Below are 19,942 nucleotides of genomic sequence, written 5' to 3' on the forward strand. Positions count from 1 at the left end.
GAAAAACTATTACCAGTTACTTACTCCAAAATCCAAATTCTCACATGCTAGCCAAGGGCCAACAGTATATGCAGCCTTGTCTAGTGATCGCAGTATGGCCTGCTATGTTAACTCTTTTGCTTAATTTGGAGCTAAAAAGTCTATCAGCAGTCAGATGAAACAGTGAATAAATAAATTATGGTATGTTCATACAATGGATTACTTTACAAAAATGAGAATTATATTCCGAAACTCATATGCAACAATGTGGCTGATATAACACTGACTAAAAGAAGCAAGACATAAAAGGATACATATTGCATCCTTCTGTTTGTGGGAAGTTCAAAACTAAGTGAAATTAAACATCATAATGTTTGAAGTTTCCTAGGGAGACTAAGAATCCGAGTGAGTCACACTTTGTGACTCTCCTTTGGGTGAAACACGATTTGTGCTCTTTTTGATATTATGTTCTATAGCAATAAAAAATTACTAATAAGCATTTATTAACATGAAAATATAATAAGGACTTGCATAAATTTAGGTAGAAGGAACAGATTATTTAGTAAGAAAGTAAGAGAGATTTTTCTGATAGTTCTCTATGTCATTAAAACAATTAAAAATATACACAATTTAGTGAATGTTTATGCCAGAAACTCTACTGAGTCATAGTATGTAACCCTGCTTTTTTCAGTATGGCAGCCACTGGACTCGTGGCTACTGAACATATGAAATGTGGCAAGTCCAAACTGATATATGTGATGTGCAAATGCTATAACTGAAAGCTATAGCTATATGGTATAAGTATAAAATATGCCCTGTATTTAGAATTCTCAGTATAACAAAGAATGCAATATCTCAATAATGTTTTACATGTTGAAATGATGTGTATTATTGAACCTATTGGGTTAAGTATAATTATTATTTTTAAGTGATAAATACTTAAATGGTTTTTACGTTTTTAATGTAACTGCTAGAAAAATTAAAACTATAAATGTGGTTTGCACTGTATTTTTCTTAGCACTAATATAGATCATGTCATTAATTCCTTACATTAAACCTGGAAAGTAAAGAATAGTCTCATTTTACGGATGAGAACAATGAGACTTAGGAAATGAAGTAAACATATGCATTATGTGATTTGCAAAGGTTTTATAGCAAGTAATTAGCAGAGCTAAAATTAGATGTTAACCTGATTCTAGGTCTTGTGCTTTTTACCTCCTGCTCTGCTCTCAGAAGAACAGGGGGCAGCACCTACTGAATTTTCATTTGGAAACGATTCAATCCAAGTATTTTTTATGTAACCAGGAGAATGGGTTTAATCCGAGTATTTTTTATGTATCCAGGCTATCAACTCTATGTGAAGTCAAAAGAAAATATTTTTATGTATCCAATGACTCAGGAAAATATACAACTTATGTGAATACCCTACCAAAATCTTCATTTAAATATGCAATTCAGCCAATATATGGAAGAACTAGAATAAAGTACTCTTGAATGGGAAATTAATGGTGTGAAAGAGCTGATGGTGGGCTTTGAGTTTATGTAAACATAGAAATGAGTCTAATTCTTGTTATAAGTATAATTATAAAAGGGAAATATAATTCCTTAAAATTCTTTAATAAAATAATGCAGTAATAATGATTTCAAAATTACAGAGCATAAAAACAAAAGGATGTGTGTAGTGGAATGGGACTAGGTTGAGGATGTATAGTTTGCAGTTTAGGAGAAAGTTAATAGATGTTATTTTTATTCTTGAACTTGATAAACTAACAACTATATGTTTAAATAAATGTAAACACTAGTGAACTAAAAACGTAATACACAATTTACAGCATACTGAAAGTAGATATCACAGATAATATAGACCATAAAAGAAAAGAGGGAAAAAATAGCTAAGAAGCAAAAATAAAACAGAATCTTTAAAATAAGATAACTGAAAGAGCAAATGCAGATGCTCCTTGACTTACAATGAGGTTATGTGGTGATGAACCCATTGCAAGTGGAAAATATTTCAAGTTAAAAATGGACATTTTGTACACTTGATGGCATGAGAAACACGATATCCAAAAAAGTCTGGCAACACAGCACACTCTATCAGTTGTTTACCTTCATGATTGCATGGCTGACTGGGAGCTGTGACTTGCTGATGCTGCCCAGCATAGTGACAGTATCATACTGCATATCACTAGCTTGGGGAAAAATAAATCAAAATTTAAAATTTGAGATACAGTTTCTACTGAGAGGACATATCACTTTTGCATCATCATAAAGTTGAGAAATCATAAGTTGAACTATGGACTATCTCTACACTTCTTCCAACAATAAAACAATGGAATAAATTCTATTAAAAGAAAATATCGAGTTGCAAGAAAAATATTCTGTTTAACCCTTTTTTTTTTTCAAATACCCAGGTAAAAATGTAATAACAAAGTTGTATTTAATGATCCTGTAGCATCTAATTCCATTTGCTTTTCTGATGAGTACTTTTTAGAGTTCTTTGGGTCTCAATTCTAGTCGACTATTTACAGTGTTTATATTCATTGACAAGCAGCTACAGGAAGTAGAAATGTTAATGTCTCATTTTTAATTGTCATTGCTTACCTCAACATGTGGCTACATGTAGCTTTGATTTAGGAAGCAATAATAACTTTATTCTTTATGGAAGCATTTAAAACACTGTTTATTTTTCCTGGACCTCAGCCTCCAGTTACCTAGAAACAAAATGAAAGCAGTGAGAGAAAAGACACAGATGCCAACAAGAAAACAATGATTTGTACCCTCAAGATAATAACCATATGTATTTATGGTGCTGAGACTATTATTACTACATGCTTGCTTTTGATGGAAATTTTCTTGCTTTATTTTGCTAAAACTCTGAAATAGAAAACTAAGTATACTAGAAATCCCGCTGTTTGTTCTCTTAAATTGTATTTCATCAGTGTTCTGGGCCCTAGCAGCTTTGGAGCCTAAACTAGGTCTCAATGTTAGTCACTCAGTAGAAAGCATTGTTCTCAGTGGTGATTTCTTAAAAGCAACGGAGATTTATTTCTAGTAGTTCGCAAGGCTGGGAAGTTTAAGATCAAGGCACTTGAAGATTTGCTGTTTGGTGAGGTTCTGCTTCCTGGTTCATGGACGGCCATCTTCTTGCTGTGTCTTTACATGGGAGAAAGGGCAAGGGAAATCTTTGGCTTCTCTTTTATCGGGACACTAATCCTATTCACAAGGCTTTATCCTTCCCAAAGGAACCACCTCCAAATAGAATTGCATTCAAAAAGATTTCAATGTAAATTTTGGGGGGACATAAACATTCAGTCTATACCAGTAATGAATTTTTTGTTCTGGAAAAACATGTTCCAGAGAAACCTTTTCCTTGAAACTCACTCCTCTGTACCGTGCCCCAAACAGCTAATTTGCCTGGCCTATTGTAGGAACTCAGTATATTATTTTATTTTACAGAAACCAGCTTCTATATCATACAATGCTTTATAACCTATCTTTCTCACTTGTAAAATAATTATGCCATAAATAGCTTCCTATGTGTTGTGATTATAGATATTATTACCTAATATGAGATATGGAAGAAATGGTCTATTACTTTATTTTCACAATTAAAGAAAAAAAATTGAGTCTCAGTCCCTTTCCCACCTGGGAAATTAGAACCTCATAAGTTTAAATGTAGGTGCTTATCTGTGTCTCTAGTTTGCACAAAAATTCAGGAGGTTTGCAAAGTGCCCAGAAGATGGAAGGAGAGTCTCTGATTCACCATGGTCACTGAGGACTTTCCCATTATCCAAACCCTTGGAGTTACTTAAAGGCAAGTGGCTCTGCTGTTAATGTACTCAGGCCCAGAAGGATCTCAGTGTGAGGGTCCAGTCTCTCTCCTTCCACCAGCGGTTTTGAATCATTTTCCTAACAGTCTGCCACTTTCCTGGCATGCCCAAATGGAGCAGGACAAGAGACCTTTCTACCTTTCTAGTCATATGGAATATTTCCTCTCTTGCTGCATCACCCTCTGAATTCCTCCAACAAATTCTTCTCCACTCAGCTTTCCCAGCAAAGATCTGAGAAAGGCCTCCACTTCCTTCTCCTCTGAGGTAGCAAAATCTCATTGAAGATGGACTATATTCTTGGAATAGGGAATGGAAAAATAGAACATAACACAAATATATCTTTTTCTCTTTTTATTCTTCTTTAGTTATAAGAAATATACACACAAATACTCTAATAGCTTCTACACATTCATTAAACATTTTATCTCTATCATCTCTGTTTATATATTTCTTCATATGTCCTTTTTAAGATACCAGATGATCGTAAGTTATCAGACAAAAAAGAATACCCATTTCAGGTAGCTGTGGGGGGTCAGGCTTGTTCTGTATAAACTTAATAAGTATCCACATGAATCAGTATGTAGTTGCCTTAAATGCAATTTTGTGGATATGTTTCTTCTCCCCACCAATGTAAAACATTTTTAGAGAAAGGATCAAAGGCACTGGGTGTGAATGAGAATCCCAGATTTTCCTGAGGCCACCTTTCAGAAGGGGCTCACCTTTCTCTTTCTCTATTCTCTTATATTCTACTATCCCTGGTAAAGTTACTGTTCTCTTCATGTATTTATTTTTTATTGTGGCAAAAAAACATGTGACATGTTTTATTAGATTTCAATGTGAATTTGTGGGTAACATAAACAATCTATAGCAGCAATGAATTTTTTGTTCTGGAAAAACATTCTGGAAGAAAAATATTAACTCAATAAAATTTTAAATGTGTTGTTTACGGTAAGCACATTGTTATACAGTAGCTTTCTAAGAAGCTTTTCATCTTGCATGACTGAAACTTCATATGGACTGAAAAGAAACTCCCCATTTTTCCATCCTCCTAGCTCCTGGCAACCACCATTATCCTTTCTGCTAAGCCGAGTTTGACTATTTCAGATGCTCATATAAAAAGAATCATGCAGTATTTTTCCTCTCTGACTGGATTTATTTCACTTAGCATAATGTCTCCAAGATGTATGCATGTTGTAGCATATGCCAGGATTTTCTTTTTTAAGCGGCTGAATAATATTTCATTGTATGTATACACTTAAATTTTTTGATCCATTCACTAGGCTGTTTTCACCTTTTGGTTATTGTGAAAAATGCTGCAATGAATGAATGGGAGTACAAATATCTCTTCAGTATCCTGATTTCATTGTTTTGGCTAAATATCCAGAAGTGAAATTACTGGATCACATGGTAGCTCTATTTCTAATTTTTAAAGTAATCTTTACATTGTTTTTCATCGTGGCTGCACTATTTTACATTTTACCAACAGTGCATTAAGTGTTCCAATTTGCCTTTTTAAAAGTGTAATGGACTTCTTAGCAGGTATAAGATAGTATTTCATTTTTGCTTTGATTTACATTTCTTGATTTACATTTCATGATTAGTAATGAGCATTTTTTCATTTAACTGTTGGCTGCTTTTATGTCTTCTTAGAAAAATATTTAAGTCATTTGCCCATTTTTAATTGGGTTATTTAGTTTTTTACTATTGAGCTGTAGGAATCCTTTATATATAATCCTTTATTTATTCGGGGTATTAATACTTTATCACATATAGAGTTTGCAAATATTGTCTTTCATTCTCTGGGCTGCCTTTTGACTCTCTTGATTTCTTTGCTGGGCAGAAGTTTTTTAGTTCGATGTATTCTCATTTTAAATGTTTGCTTTCATTGCCTGTGTTTATAGGGTCATATTCATAAAATCATTGCAAAAGCCAATGTCATGAAACATTTTCTGTATGTTTTCTTGTAGGATTTTTATAGTTTCAGGTATTGTGTTTAAGTCTTTAATCAGTTTTTCATTGATTTTGGGGTATGGTGTTAGATAAAGGTCCAATTTCATTCTTTTGCATGAGAATATCTAGTTTTTTTCAGCATAACTTGTTGAACACACTATCCTTATCCCGTTGTGTATTGGTACCCTTCTCAAAGATCGGTTGACCATAAATGTCTAATGTTATTTTGGGGTTCTCTATTTTAGTCCATTGGTATATATGTCTGTCTTTATGGCAGTAGCATACTATATTGATTATTGTAGCTTTGTAGAACGGCTGATTTGTTTTAAAATCAGGAAATATATTATCTTCAGCTTTGTTATTTCTCAATATTATTTTAGCCAATTGAGGTCTTTGTGACTTTAGGTGTATTTTAGAATTCTTTTTTCTATTTCTGGAAAATAAGTATGTCATTAAGATTTTGATAGTGATTGCATTAAATCTGCAGATTGCTTTCAGTGGTATGGACATTTTAATAATCTTAACTCTTTCAATGCATGAACACAGAATATATTTTCATTCCTTTATATCCTTTATAATTTCTTTATTAATATTATGTGGTTTTTAGCGTACAAGTCTCTTGCTCCATCAAATTTTTTCTAAGGATTTTATTGTTTTTGTTCCTTTTGTACATGGGATTGCTTTCCTAATTTCCTTTTCAGATTGTTCACCATTAGTGCATAGAAACACAATTGAGTTTTGTATATTGAGTTTTGTGTCCTGGAACTTTACTGAATTTGTTTGTTAGATCTAATAGGGGTGTGTGTGTGTGTGTGTGTGTGTGTGTGTGTGTGTGTGGTCTTCAGGATTTTCTACATGTAAGATCATGTATCTCAAACAGGGTAATATTCCTTCTTCCTTTCCAATTTGAATGCCTTTTATTTCTTTTTCTTGCCTAATTTCTCTGAGTAGGACTTCCAGGACAGTGTTGAATAAAAGTGGCAGGAATGGATATCTGTGCCTTGCTCCTAATTTTGGAGGAAAAACTATCAGTTTTTTATTGTTGAGTATGATGTTCGCTGTGGACTTGTCATGTATGACCTCATTATGTTGAGTTTATTTCCTTTTGTTCCTAGTTTATGGAGTCTTTTTATCTTTAAAGAATATTGAATATTGTCAAATACTTTTTGTGCATCTATTTCTATCATTCTATGATTTATATCCTTCATTTTGTTAATGTGGTGAATCACATTAATTGATATTTATATGTTGAGCCATCCTTGCATCCCAGGGATAAATCTCACTTGGTCATAGTGTGATCCTTTTAATGTGCTGTTGAAATTTAGTTTGCTCATATGTTTTTGAGGATTTTTGCATCTAAATCATCAGGGATATTAACTTAAAGTTTTTTTTTCTTGTGGTGTCTTTCTCTGAGTTTGGTATTGGCATAATGCTGGCTTCATAAAACGGGTTTCAAAGTGTTCCTTTCTCTTCCATTTTTTGAACGAGCTTGCAAAGGATTGCCGTTAATTCTTCTTTAAAAGTTTGATAGATTTTATCATTGAATCCATCTGGTACTGGGCTTTTCTTTTTGGAGAGGTTTTTGATTACTGATTCAGTCTTTTTACTCGTTATTACGTCTGTTTGGATTTTCTATTTCTTTATGATCCAGTTCTGATAGGCTGTAGATTTCTAGGAATTTATCAATTTTTTTTTCTAGGCTATTTAATTTGGATTATCTATAGTTGGCTTATAATTGTTCATAGTAGTCTCATAATTCTTTTTATCTGTGGCATCAATTGTAATGTCTCCTCTTTGATGTTTATTTTACCTTTTTTGTCTTCACTATTTTATTGTCAGTCTAGTGTAAGGTTTGTTGATTTTGTTGATTTTTTTCAAAAGACCAGTTAATTTTGTTGCTTTTTCTATTGTTTTTCTATCCTCCACTTCATTTATTTCTGCTCTAATCTTTATTTTTTATTTCTTTCCCTCTGCTAACTTTGGGCTTAGCTTTTTTTTCCATTTCTAGTTCCTTGAGGTATAGAATTAGGTTACTTGAGCTCTTTCTTTTTTAATGTAGGCATTTATTGCTTTAAACTTCCTTTACAACTGCTCTTACTGCATCCCATAACTTTTAATATGTTGTGTTTTCAGCCGGGCGCGGTGGCTCAAGCCTGTAATCCCAGCACTTTGGGAGGCTGAGGCGGGTGGATCACGAGGTCAAGTGATCGAGACCATCCTGGTCAACATGGTGAAACCCCGTCTCTACTAAAAATACAAAAAAATTAGCTGGGCATGGCAGCGTATGCCTGTAATCCCAGCTACTCAGGAGGCTGAGGCAGGAGAATTGCCTGAACCCAGGAGGCGGAGATTGCGGTGAGCCGAGATTGCGCCATTGCACTCCCGCCTGGGTAACAAGAGCGAAACTCCGTCTCAAAAAAAAAAAAAATGTTGTGTTTTCATTTTTATTTGTCTCAAAATATTTTCTAATTTCACTTTTTATGTTCTTATTTTGCCCATTGGTTGTTCAAGAATGTGTTCTTTAGTGAATTTTTTCTTTCTGCAGTTGATTTCTAGTTGTATTCTATTGTGATCAGAAGAGACACCTATATGATTTTAATCTTATAAATTAGTTAACATTTGTTTTGTGACCTAATATATGATCTATACTGAAGAATGTTCTATGTGCACTTGAGAAGAATGCATATTCTGTGTCTGTTGTGTGAAATGTCCTGTATATATCTCTTAGGTCTGTAGTGTACTTTAAGTCCTCTGTTTCTTTATTGATCTTCTGTCTGGATAGTCCATCCATTATTAAAAGTGAGTTTTGAAGTTTCCTACTTTATTATGTTGCTGTCCATTTCTCCCTTCACTTCTGTTAATATTTGCTTTATGTATTTAGATGCTCTGATATTGGTTGCATAGATATTTATAATTGTATTTTCCTGGTAAATTGAACCTTTTATCATTATGTAATGTCATTATTTGCTTCTTGTTACATTTTGTGACATAAAGTCTATTTTGTCTGTATAGGGATAGCTATCCCTGTTTTGTTTTGGTTACTAATTACATGGAATATCTTTTCCATTCTTTCATTATGTGTGTCTGACATTTAAAGTGAGTCTGTTATAAACAGCACATAGTTGGATCTTGTTTTTATTTTAATCTATTCAGCCACTCTGTATTTTGATTGGTGAATTTCGTTCATTTACATTTAAAGTGATTACTAATAGAGGAGAACTTATTGCTGGTTTGTTAATTTGTTCATACATTATTTTCATGAGCTTATTGAGCATCTTTATTTGATGTTTATTTTAAATTATATGTTAGATAATTCATAATCTGTATCTTTAGGGTCAGTTTCTGGAGATTTATTTTGTTCCTTTGATTGAATCATTTTTCCCCATTTGTGTTGTCTGCATATTTGAAAAAACAACCACCTCTCCCAGTCTTTTAAACTAGCTTTATAATAAGGAAAAACTTTCATCAATCAGCCAAAGTAGAGATTCTGAAGGCCTCTTAAAGTTTTACTGTGGATGTGTCTTTTCTGGGATTGTGCATGTGTAGATTTCTATTTAGAAGAATTTGCTAGTTTCCTTTTTCAGGAGTTCATAATATTTTGACTCTCTGTTATCTGCCATCCTGTGGTGGGCCCTCTGACCTACTGTAAGGCCATTGCTATCTGAGCAGCAGCATGCCACTGAGATCTTTTATTCTCTTGGTGGCCCCTGGTATCTAGAGTATGCTAGGTCCTATCTGCATTACCAGAAATTCAAGAAAGAAACCAACCAGTCCCTTGGGCAGCCCCTCAAAATGTTGGACTATTGGACATGTGATCCACTTTTCTCTTTCTTCCTTGAGGAGGAGGCCTCTGTCTGCGATACTGTGGTTCCTCCAGAGTAGCAGCATACACCCCATTCTTTTTCTGTTAGTGGCCCCCAAGCATCTAGAGTATGTCTGGGTATTATCAGTGCTCCAAGACAGGCAAGACAAAACCCCCCATGAAATGTCAGAACATTGGATGTATGGGCCAGTCTTCTCTTTCTCTCACTAGGGAGAAACCAGAAGCTGGTAGTTTTCTTCTAATCACATGGTGCTCTGCCAGCCAGAGGGACTATGGTGAGAGGGCAGCAAATTTTTTTCTACTTGCTTCGATGTAGCTGGTTTTGTGTTCTCTTGGGATGCAAGTGCTTCTTAACTGGTTTTTGGATTTCTGATAAACAGAATAAGTCCATACGTTGTTATTGATCTGATATTTTGTGAGATGAAGGAGGTGCTTTTTATTACTACATCTTCCTGATGCCACTCCTCATTTATTCCTCAATTTACTATTAAGTTTTGTTATTTACATATGCTTTTGTTTGCTGAGTTTTTGGGAATGTGATCACTAACAAATAGTGCTCTATGATTTTTATCTGTAGTAGAGAAAATAGCTAGGAAATGTAAGCATAATGACAAATGCTATTTATTAAGCACTTTTATTGCATCTGCAGTGTTTATGTGGTGATATTTGATATTCATAAAAGCATTGTAGTCATATTGCCTTTATTTTCCAATTTTATAAAAGTGAAAACTAATGCACGGAAATAAAAATATATCACTTTCTTAAAGTCATGCAGCTTATTAATAGAAGAACTGAAAATTAAACACAGGCAGTTTAACTTCAGAGTCTCTTCCCAGGAGTAAGAGACAGCACATATTAGCTCTGTACTCATGTAATTTAACTCACTGGTTGTTTTACAAGTTTAAAAGTATAAGAAACAAAACAAGTCAACCATACAAATAAAAAAAGTCAGAAAAGCCTCCATATTCTGTGTTCAACTTAGAACATATATGTGAAGTGGTGGTTTTTGTTTGCTTATTTGTGTTTTGGTTTTAGTTTTGAACAGTTAAATATTCTTATTTTTCATAGCTGGAAAATATGCTTTTTTTGTTTAAAACTATTTTTCCACAAAATGTTTCCCCAAAATAGTTTTTTTGTTTAAAACTATTTTTCCCCAAAATTACTATATTCTCTTTGTTGTAAATGGGAAAATAAAACAGGCCCTCACCAGATTTTTCATTTAGCAAAACTGTACAAAGACAAGAAATCTGATGTTTGGCTAAATGTAAATACAGATTTCCCTGAAAGTCTGACTGTGAAAATTAAGCTGTAGTAAGAGTTTTTTAGGTTAAAATAATACTAAGCACTATATTCAAGATGGGAGAGGTGACTGTCATTTTTCAACTAGTCCATCTGGGTCAGTTTGCTACAAATATTTTTTAAATTTTTGCCTCATTAGGAACTAACTCCTGTTGTATCAAAGATCTTGAGAAGACTGGCCACCTGCTCCTCATCTGTGAGGAGAAACTAACTCCTGTTGTATCAAAAGTCTTGAGAAGCCTGGCCACCTGCTCCTCATCTGTGAGGAGGAACTAACTCCTGTTGTGTCAAAGGTCTTGAGAAGCCTGGCCACCTGCTCCTCATCTGCTCTAACAGCAGCTCTAATAGGCTTTTGGATCCTAGAGTTGCTGCTGTCTCTGGTACCACACAACCATCTTCCCGTGATTCTCTTGGAACCCTGCTGAAAGTCAACATTGAGGCACTGGTGGTATGTATGGTATAAAGAGTTTTGATTAAGCTTGATTAATTATCCTTCAGGATAGTTTTAGTGTTTATACCCCATAATATCTCTGTTATACCAATACTTATTAATATATAAAAATCCTTCCCAATTTTATAACTGTAAAATGTCTCATCGTTTTGATATGCATTGAGGTTGATTCACTTTTTATTAACTTGTATTCTTTTGTGACACACCTGCTATGTCTCTTGTCTGTTTTTCTGTTAAAATATTTTAATTGGTTTTTAAGAATTCTTAGCAAATTAAGTATATTGACTCTGCCTTTCATAAAAGCTGCAAATATTTCCTCTAGTTTTTTTACTTTCACTTAATGGTTTTTGTATGCAAAGAAATTTTTGACTTTCGAAGTTGAAAATCTTATGATGTCATGCTTAGAATTGCTATTCATGCTTTAAAATTTTATTTTATAGTTTTTATTTTTAAATTATTATTATTATTATTTTGAGACAGAATCTCACTCTGTTACCTAGGTTGGAGCGCAGTGGTATGTTCTCAGCGCACTTCAAACTCCGCCTTCTGGGTTCAAGCAAGTCTCCTGCCTCAGTCTCCTGAGTAGCTGGTACTACAGGTATGTGCCACTACACCTGGCTAATTTTTGCATTTTTAGTAGAGACCAGGTTTCACCATGTCGGCTAGGCTGGTCTGGAACTCCTGACCTCAATAGATCCGCCCGTCTTGGCCTCCCAAGGTATTGGGACTACAGGCATGAGCCACCTTGCCCTGACATATTTTCCAGTGTTTAAAAAATAGTTTTCTCTTTTATATTTTATTATACCCTGTTCTATATTTTACCTCTCTCTAAATTGAAATGGCAAGTTAATTCTGAGAAATCATCTGGTGTAAGACAGGGAACTAACTTTATTTTTTACGTGATTAGTCAGGGACTTCAGTGCCATTTATTTTTTTGGTTGTGTTTAATTTTTGACATATATTTACTCATTGGAGAAGAAACTTTTTTTAAATTTAGATTTTATCCTCAGTTTACCTCTCCACATCAGGAAACAGGCAGTTATTTTTATGAAAACATCCTTTCATCTTATTCTTTTTCCCTCTCAGCTTCCTTTGACACCACCCCTCCTTCCCTGTTGTTATCGCTCATCTTCATATTTAATATATATGTATATGTATATGTATATATATTTTTTGAGACGGAGTTTCACTTTTGTTACCCAGGCTGGGGTGCAATGGCACAATCTCAGCTCACCGCAACCTCTGCCTCCTGGGTTCAAGCAATTCTCCTGCCTCAGCCTCCCAAGCAGCTGGTACCACTGGCACGTGCCACCATGCCCAGCCAATGTTTTTGTATTTTTAGTCAAGACAGAGTTTCACCACATTGACCAGGATGGTCTCGATTTTTTGACCTCGTGATCCACCCGCCTCAGCCTCCCAAAGTGCTGGGATTACAGGCATGAGCCACTGCACCCAGCCTCATATATTTTTATATAATTTTTCTTAGAGATATCACATGTGACAAAATTTTCTTAAATGAACTTTTTATTGAAGTATAATGTACATACAGAAAAGTACATGTATCATTTGTGTACAACCCACACAATTTTCTTAGAGCAAACAGACCCTTATAGCTAGGACACAGATAAGTAAACAGAATCTGGTGAGAAACCTAGAATGCTTCCCTAGTTCTTATCTCCAGTCAGTACCATCTGTTCCTTCACCTCAAGTTAACCGTTATTATGAATTGTAGCACCAAAGTTTACTTCATATAAATAGAAATACACAGAATGGAATAACAATGTGGCTCCTTTTGCTCATCATGTTTGAAAGATTTTTGCATAATTGTGTGTAATTATAGACCATTCATTTTCATTGCTGTATGATCATAACCACAAATTTATTTATCCATGATGTTGATGCACATTTGGGTGGTTGCTGGCTTTTGGCTATTAAGAATGTTCTGCTATATATATTCTTGGGCATGTCTTTTCATGAACATGAATATTCCTCTACAAGTTTATTAGCTTTGTCTAGACTTCTTGGTTTATTTCTGAGTTTCCAATGGCCTAGCTTGGTCTAGTGTTCACAGAGACTCAGTGAATGAAGAGAATGATTTGAATTTGGAAAAACAGGAAGTAGACATGTATTAGGCAAGTGTGGGCCAGGATAACTATTTGCATACAATTCTGTTCAGTGTATGGATTTGTTGCATTAACTCTTGTAAGTGAGATAGTCTGGAGGAGGAAAAAATGTTAAATTTGGATGATGGCTTCATTCGGTAATTATTTTGGTGTAGATTTTTTGTATAAGTCATTTGAAGAATTTATTGTCTAAAAGATAAGATATTTTGCAATAAAACTAATTTATATAGGAGCACATTTTTAGCTGGACTGACTTAGACAAAACCCAGATATTTGAACTTTTTAATTGAAATGTAGTATTTATTTATAGCCTTGAATATTATCCATGAATTATTCTAACATACTCCTCCTGGAATGCTCATGCTGGGTGAATGAGAATTTCTCAGCATAAGGGACTAGACTAGCCTCATGTGAAGTAGCTTTCAGGACCAGTGCTGGCTTACTCTAGTCTTGAGATCTATTTTTCATATGCTCGGTGATGTACTCTATTGAGCCTGTAACAGAGTTACACTGTTGGGATTCTGGGAGGCTTTCTACTGGGCATTAGTGATTTCCTCTTCTAAACTACAAACACAACTGCCCCTTCTGAGGAGGAAAGCAGGCAGATTTGCCTTGGCCAAAGTCCAGTGGCCAGGAGTCAAGCTCTTAAGTGCTTTTTCAAGTGCCCAGCCTAGTTTCTCTGAAGATCAGTATGCTTGGTAGCCTAAGAAGGAAATTACCCTGTCATTTTTGTTCTGGCATGTACTAGTACACAGCTGTTTCTTTCGATTCTGTAGAACAAACCTGAACTGGCACCTTTCTTGGATAGGAGGGTATCACTGGCAGGAGATAGAAAATACTTTTCATTGATGTACAAGGGTTGGAAAACATATTATGAAAAATCATAATAACAAATTTATTCATTAAATATTTCTTATCTGTTCTACCTAGTATTGTTTCTAACACTATTTCAACACCAACAAGAGCTTGAAATTCATACGTATGTACTCTAATACTTCTTAATATGTGGACTACACCCTCAGTCCTACTGAATCTGAATCTCTAAGGAAGGGACCTAAGAATTTCCATTTTTATCAGTCATCTCAGATGATTCTGATGTACACTAACATTTGTGGATATCTGGCTTAAACTCAGAAGCACATTTAGACTAATTTACCCTACCAGAATGTTTGAGAATAAGGGAAAAGTTAAACAGGAACAAAATGATAGTGATTTAACTGAATCAACTAAAATAAAGTTATGCATTATTTTAAGTGCTTCATTCTAGTAATTCCTGTAATTTTTTTTTTTTGAGGCCTCAGGCCTGTGACTTAGAATGGACTCAGGGTATGGTGCAACTGTCTCATGAACACATTCATATTTCAGAAGACAAATATCCTTAGATTTAAATATTGACTATCTCCACATTCTGGACTTCTTAGTTGATTTCTGAGCTTCCAACAAACTAATAATCCTGGAACCCAACTACAACACCATTCCTCAAGGATTTATGCTCCCATGTATCCGTAAATGATAAGACCTTAATCATGTCCTGAGCAGTAAGGTAGAAACCAAGCTTTATTACCAGCACAGAATACAATTTCTAGGTCTTTCTCCATTTCCAAAAAGAATTAGAAAAACTTTCCTATACCTTCCTCAGCTGTTTATGATAACCATTAGACTGCAACAAAAGCATGATTCTGAGTAGATTTAATCATCCGTGAACAAAAGCTGAACTTCAAACTGGTTTATGCTGTAATTATTTTTTCTAACTTGGAGTGTTTAAGAGTATGAGTATTGCCTTATCATTTTAATTTTGATTTCTGTTGAGATCTGGTATAACAGCTCTCCAACTTTGTGAATTGTGAAAATGTGAATTTGCAGATAGTAGTTTTAGTTGCAATTCTGGAAGGATTTTTAATAACTTTCTATGGATTTACTTATTCATTCATTCATTCTTTAACTGACTTTTGAACATCTATTATGGGCCAGCCACTCTTCTTTGCCCTGGAAGTATGACAGTGAATAAAACTGACAAATAACCCAAGCTCAGAAAGCTAATATTATAGAGGGAGGAGATAAGCACTGAAACTAAAAAATGAGAGTAATAAGTCAAAGAAATTTATGCTATAAAAAATGATCAGGATAGGAGTGATGGGGAGGTATGGGTGATGGGTCTTATGCTTATGATCTTGCAACAGATCACAGTGCATCAGAATTGATACTGAGATGCTAAAATATTGTTTCTTTTGGAGTTTTCATTTTAAGTGTTGTAGCTGCTGGTGATTTAATTTCTAATTTATAACCAAGATTACTGATGTTGATGTATTTTCAGATTCCTCTAAATTCAAGATCTTTCTAAAATACATCTTTACCTCAAATAGTTTATTTGGAATGTATATCTAAGTGATATTTGATTTAAAAAATCAGAGACTAAAAATTTTCTTTTTGTATTGGCTAATGTGGAAGTGATTGGCATGTTCAAACCATGGAAGAACATTTGTACTTACCCCCCTTTTTTTTTAATACACTGAACTTGTTAGAGCTGTAAGTATAAAATATAATTAAAATATATTATACTTTTCTACTAATTTGAATTCTCTAAAGAATTTTCTTACTAAGACATTGACTTTGGAAAATGACAGACTTTCTGGTAAACTTTACACACTTATAATGAAGAAGGGGAAAACTCGCAACAAAAATTACTTTTAATTTTCTGATAAAATGTTGACACACATAGAGTAAATGGATATTATGACAGTGGTGGACACAGCGATATACTGCCCAGATCTCCCTTTATGAAAAGCCTTGCCCAGCTGTCAGCTCCTTCAGGGTGGGCCTTAGCTGTAGTGTGTGTCTCCACCTGAGATCATGTCCTTCTTGCAGCAGCTGCAGCTAGTGACAGCCAAGCGGGCATAAAGGCCTGCATTTCAACCCAACATAGGACAATGTAATAGGCCATTTGTGCTCCACACAGAACTGCTACATAATTTTATGGCTCAGTGCACAATTAAAATGTGGACCCCTTTGTTCAAAAATTACTAAGAATTTCAAGAAGACAGTAGGGTATTAAACTCAGCAAAGAACACTTCTAAGAATGGGGGGTCCTCTATGCCCTCTATCTGCACAAGTCACGTATCCATGAAGCTGACCCTGGCTCCACAGCTCCCAGATGCTTGGCTAGAGGTTTCATCAGACTTTACACTGTAGTTCAAACCTGGTACACAGCCTGTTTCACTAACTCAAGCAATTTGTTTACTTTTCTAAATCTCAAAGACCTTATAATAAGAAGTTTAAATTGTATACTTTCCCCATTCTTTATGAGTTCTAAATACCATGAAAAAAGAAACTCCGAGATCTATGATTCTATTTTACCTAAGTTATTTCCAAATGTTTTATAGTGTAATCTCCACCTTCTCACTTCAGTCGTCATGAATGTGATGATTCCATTCAGTTTTCACCCTTATATAAAGGTAGTTCTAGATTTTATGGGGCCTGAAATGTATTCAATTTGAGAGACTCTGTATAAGAAAAGAACTCCAAAATTACAGATATAAATTTGCTATGAGAGTTAATTATTTATTTAGAATGAAAAAAGAAATAATAAATTTGAATATAAAAACCTGGCAAATACAAGTATAGAAAAGATTTTGACTGGAGTGTTAACCAATCTTTTTTATGTTAATGTTTTTGGCTCCTACTAGAACACTTCCTGTTACATATTAATTTTGATAGAATCAATAATTGCGAGAACTACACAATGTTAACTTAAAATTAACGCATAACCAAGAGCAATTTAAATGCATTTTTAAATGGCTGCTGTTTTGTTTTATATGTTGACTGATGCATGTGTGTACACTGGTTTTGTTATTGTAACGCTAGCTTTTTCAAGCAATTTTTTTTGCTGGATCAGTGGTAATTTTGTAGATTGTTTGCTCTGAAAGTACCAGACTTTGCCAGGATAAGGTAAATCAGATACATTAAAATGTGATCTAATATATCAAAATGCATAAAACAAGCATTTCTATGCACTGAAGTAACTTCTGCATTTTACTGCTACTGCTTTCATCCTTCAAATAGTGGTGTATGAGAAATTCATTTTTTGGCTTTCCACAAAAAACTAAAAAGAATATATGGGTGCATTTATCATTGTGTCCACTGAAATATAAAGCATACTGTTGACTGTAGAGAACTCCCATTTTTGACTAGGCATCCATGAGAACCTAATGTTCCAATTCAGTTGTACAGTTGATGACTGGAAGAATTTTCCACACACTTGTGCTGGTTTTATACATTTGAAACATTATCTTTTCTCTACTACCCACATATTTTCATTGCAAGACACCATAAGACACATTCGCACTAATATATAAATTCTAACCCTGGGTGCTGGGTGTTTCTTCCCTTTTTTTTGGCCTTAAAGAACAGAAATTTGTTCCCTCTCAGTTCTGGAGTCTAGAAATTTGAAATCAAGGTGTTGGTGAGGCCATGCTCCATCTGCAGGCTCTGGGGGAAAATCGTTCCTTACCACCTCCCAGCAGGTGGTTACTAGGTGGCTCCTAGTAACTGTTTGTGTTTCCTGGTGTGTATACAATGCCTCCAGTCTCTGCTGTGTTATCATATGGTCTTCTCCTCTCTGTGTGTCTCTGTTTTCTCTCCTCTTCCTATAAAGGAACCAGTCACTGGATTTAGTGTCTATTTTAGTCCAGTATGATCTTAACTAGCTACATCTGCAAAGGCCCTATTTTCAAATAAGGTCACATGCTGAGGTTTCCAGGGAACATGAATTTGAGGGAGAAAGTATTCAACCCATTATAAAAACCTATAGCAGTAACTTATATCTGTTATTATCAGATGGAAAGTGTCATCAAAAGCCTCAGTGTCTCTGTTAGCATAACATTCTTAGAATCCTTGACTATCACAGAAAGGGAGTGACTGAGCAAACCCCACAAGTGGTCACAGTAAAGGTGGAGTGAGCATGCGGAAACCCACTTCTGCATGTGACCCTATGGCTGCTGTTTTATGGATGAAAAGACCATATTTCCAAATTCCTGACAATAACAGCTCTCTGTTGAAGGAAATCTGCCAGAAAATCTGCCTGTGAAATATTACATGCTGAATGTGATTCCATCAAATATGTGAGACACCTTGAATGTGCTCTGAGCTTCATCATCACAGTCTCTTCCTCATCGGGTGTATGACAAGCTACCCAGAAAAAGGCTAGGGAGAGAACAGGGTAAACAAGCTCCTAAATGTACCAGGTGTGTCTGGATGACCCGTGGAGATGCCCCAGCTACATTAATGACATTACAATTCCCTTCTGGAGGCTGCACCTCTGCTAGGCTTTCTTATCAGGCTTAGTCCTGAATTTTTATGTTGCAATGCAGCTTCAGTCAGTAAAACAAGTAAGAGGATTTCTGGATGTCATTCCCACACTAGGCTTGTTAGCAATAACGTATGTGTGTAATGGACTGTGAACCACACATACACACAAATCTCACTGAATCAAAAGTAACTGTTTTCCCAGTTCAACTTCTTAGTTGGATTCCCGAAATGCCTGTGGCTACTCCAACAGTACTGGACCACAAAGGAAACTATGACAAAAAAGGAAGCCAGCATGGCCTTAATTTATTACAGTTAAAATATCTCCTTTTTATAATTTTACTAAAAATATGATTGTGTGCACACATTGCTACAACATATCCCAGAGCTCAGAAGGGCAAATCCACTCTGCTTTTATACTGATTACAGTCCTTATAAGGGAATTTATGACCTCTAGTCCTGGTATCTTTCTATGTTAACAAGATGCTGATGCCTTTTTTAACTTTAGAAAGTAAATAAATACAAAAAGTGTAGGGTGTGGGGAACATTCCCGTGCGAGACCCCCAAAAGGCGTGAGTCTCACTATACGGTGAGTTTGATTCCAAACAGAGTTTCCTACTGGAGGCAGTCGAGCTATCGGGGAAAAAAGGAACTTAAAGATGGATGATCAGTTTCTAATATCAACCACAGTATCGTCTGGGCCTAAAACTATGTGGTGCTGCTAGACCGAGTGACCCCTGCCAGCAATCAGTTCCTGCTTTTAACTTTTTTATGACTCTTTCTTTAAGAATAAGCTTTAACCTTTTCTTTACTTACCTGACTGCCTTGTACCCTAGATACTGGTTTAACTGTCAGGATATTTGCAAAGCAAATGCCACCATAAGGGATGGCTTTGATTCCTGACTCAGAGACTCCTGAATGGGGAAGTAGAGTTAAGTTGAGTCAGGAGCAGACAAAGGAGAATCCCCTTAAAAGATATTCTGATGAGGAAAACCAGAAAACCTTTTCACATCTCAGTTCTAAAACAAGCTTTGTGATCACAGGAAATTCTGTTACAACCACTGATTGCATATCTGATTTCTCCATCATATAGGCCATGTAAGGTATACATTTGCATTTCCTCTTGCAACCATTGTGTATCTGATTTCTCTATTGTATAGGCCATGTAAGGTATAGATTTGTATTT

The 19,942-nt window shown here is 35.0% G+C and overlaps 1 long non-coding RNA gene across 5 annotated transcripts in view; it reads left to right on the top strand.

The window, feature by feature from the left end:
• LOC141584570 (uncharacterized) overlaps positions 1–12,452 on the top strand; it is a 207,973-nt gene extending 195,521 nt beyond the window's left edge. For all 5 annotated transcript variants that reach the window (XR_012517683.1, XR_012517680.1, XR_012517682.1 and 2 more), the window contains 2 exons: positions 11,021–11,329; positions 11,833–12,452. This is a non-coding gene — a long non-coding RNA (uncharacterized LOC141584570). The remainder of the gene's footprint in view (positions 1–11,020; positions 11,330–11,832) is intronic.
• The last annotated feature ends 7,490 nt before the right edge of the window (positions 12,453–19,942 follow it).

The sequence above is a fragment of the Saimiri boliviensis genome, chromosome 5, assembly GCF_048565385.1.
Source record: "Saimiri boliviensis isolate mSaiBol1 chromosome 5, mSaiBol1.pri, whole genome shotgun sequence".
Lineage (NCBI taxonomy): Eukaryota > Metazoa > Chordata > Mammalia > Primates > Cebidae > Saimiri > Saimiri boliviensis.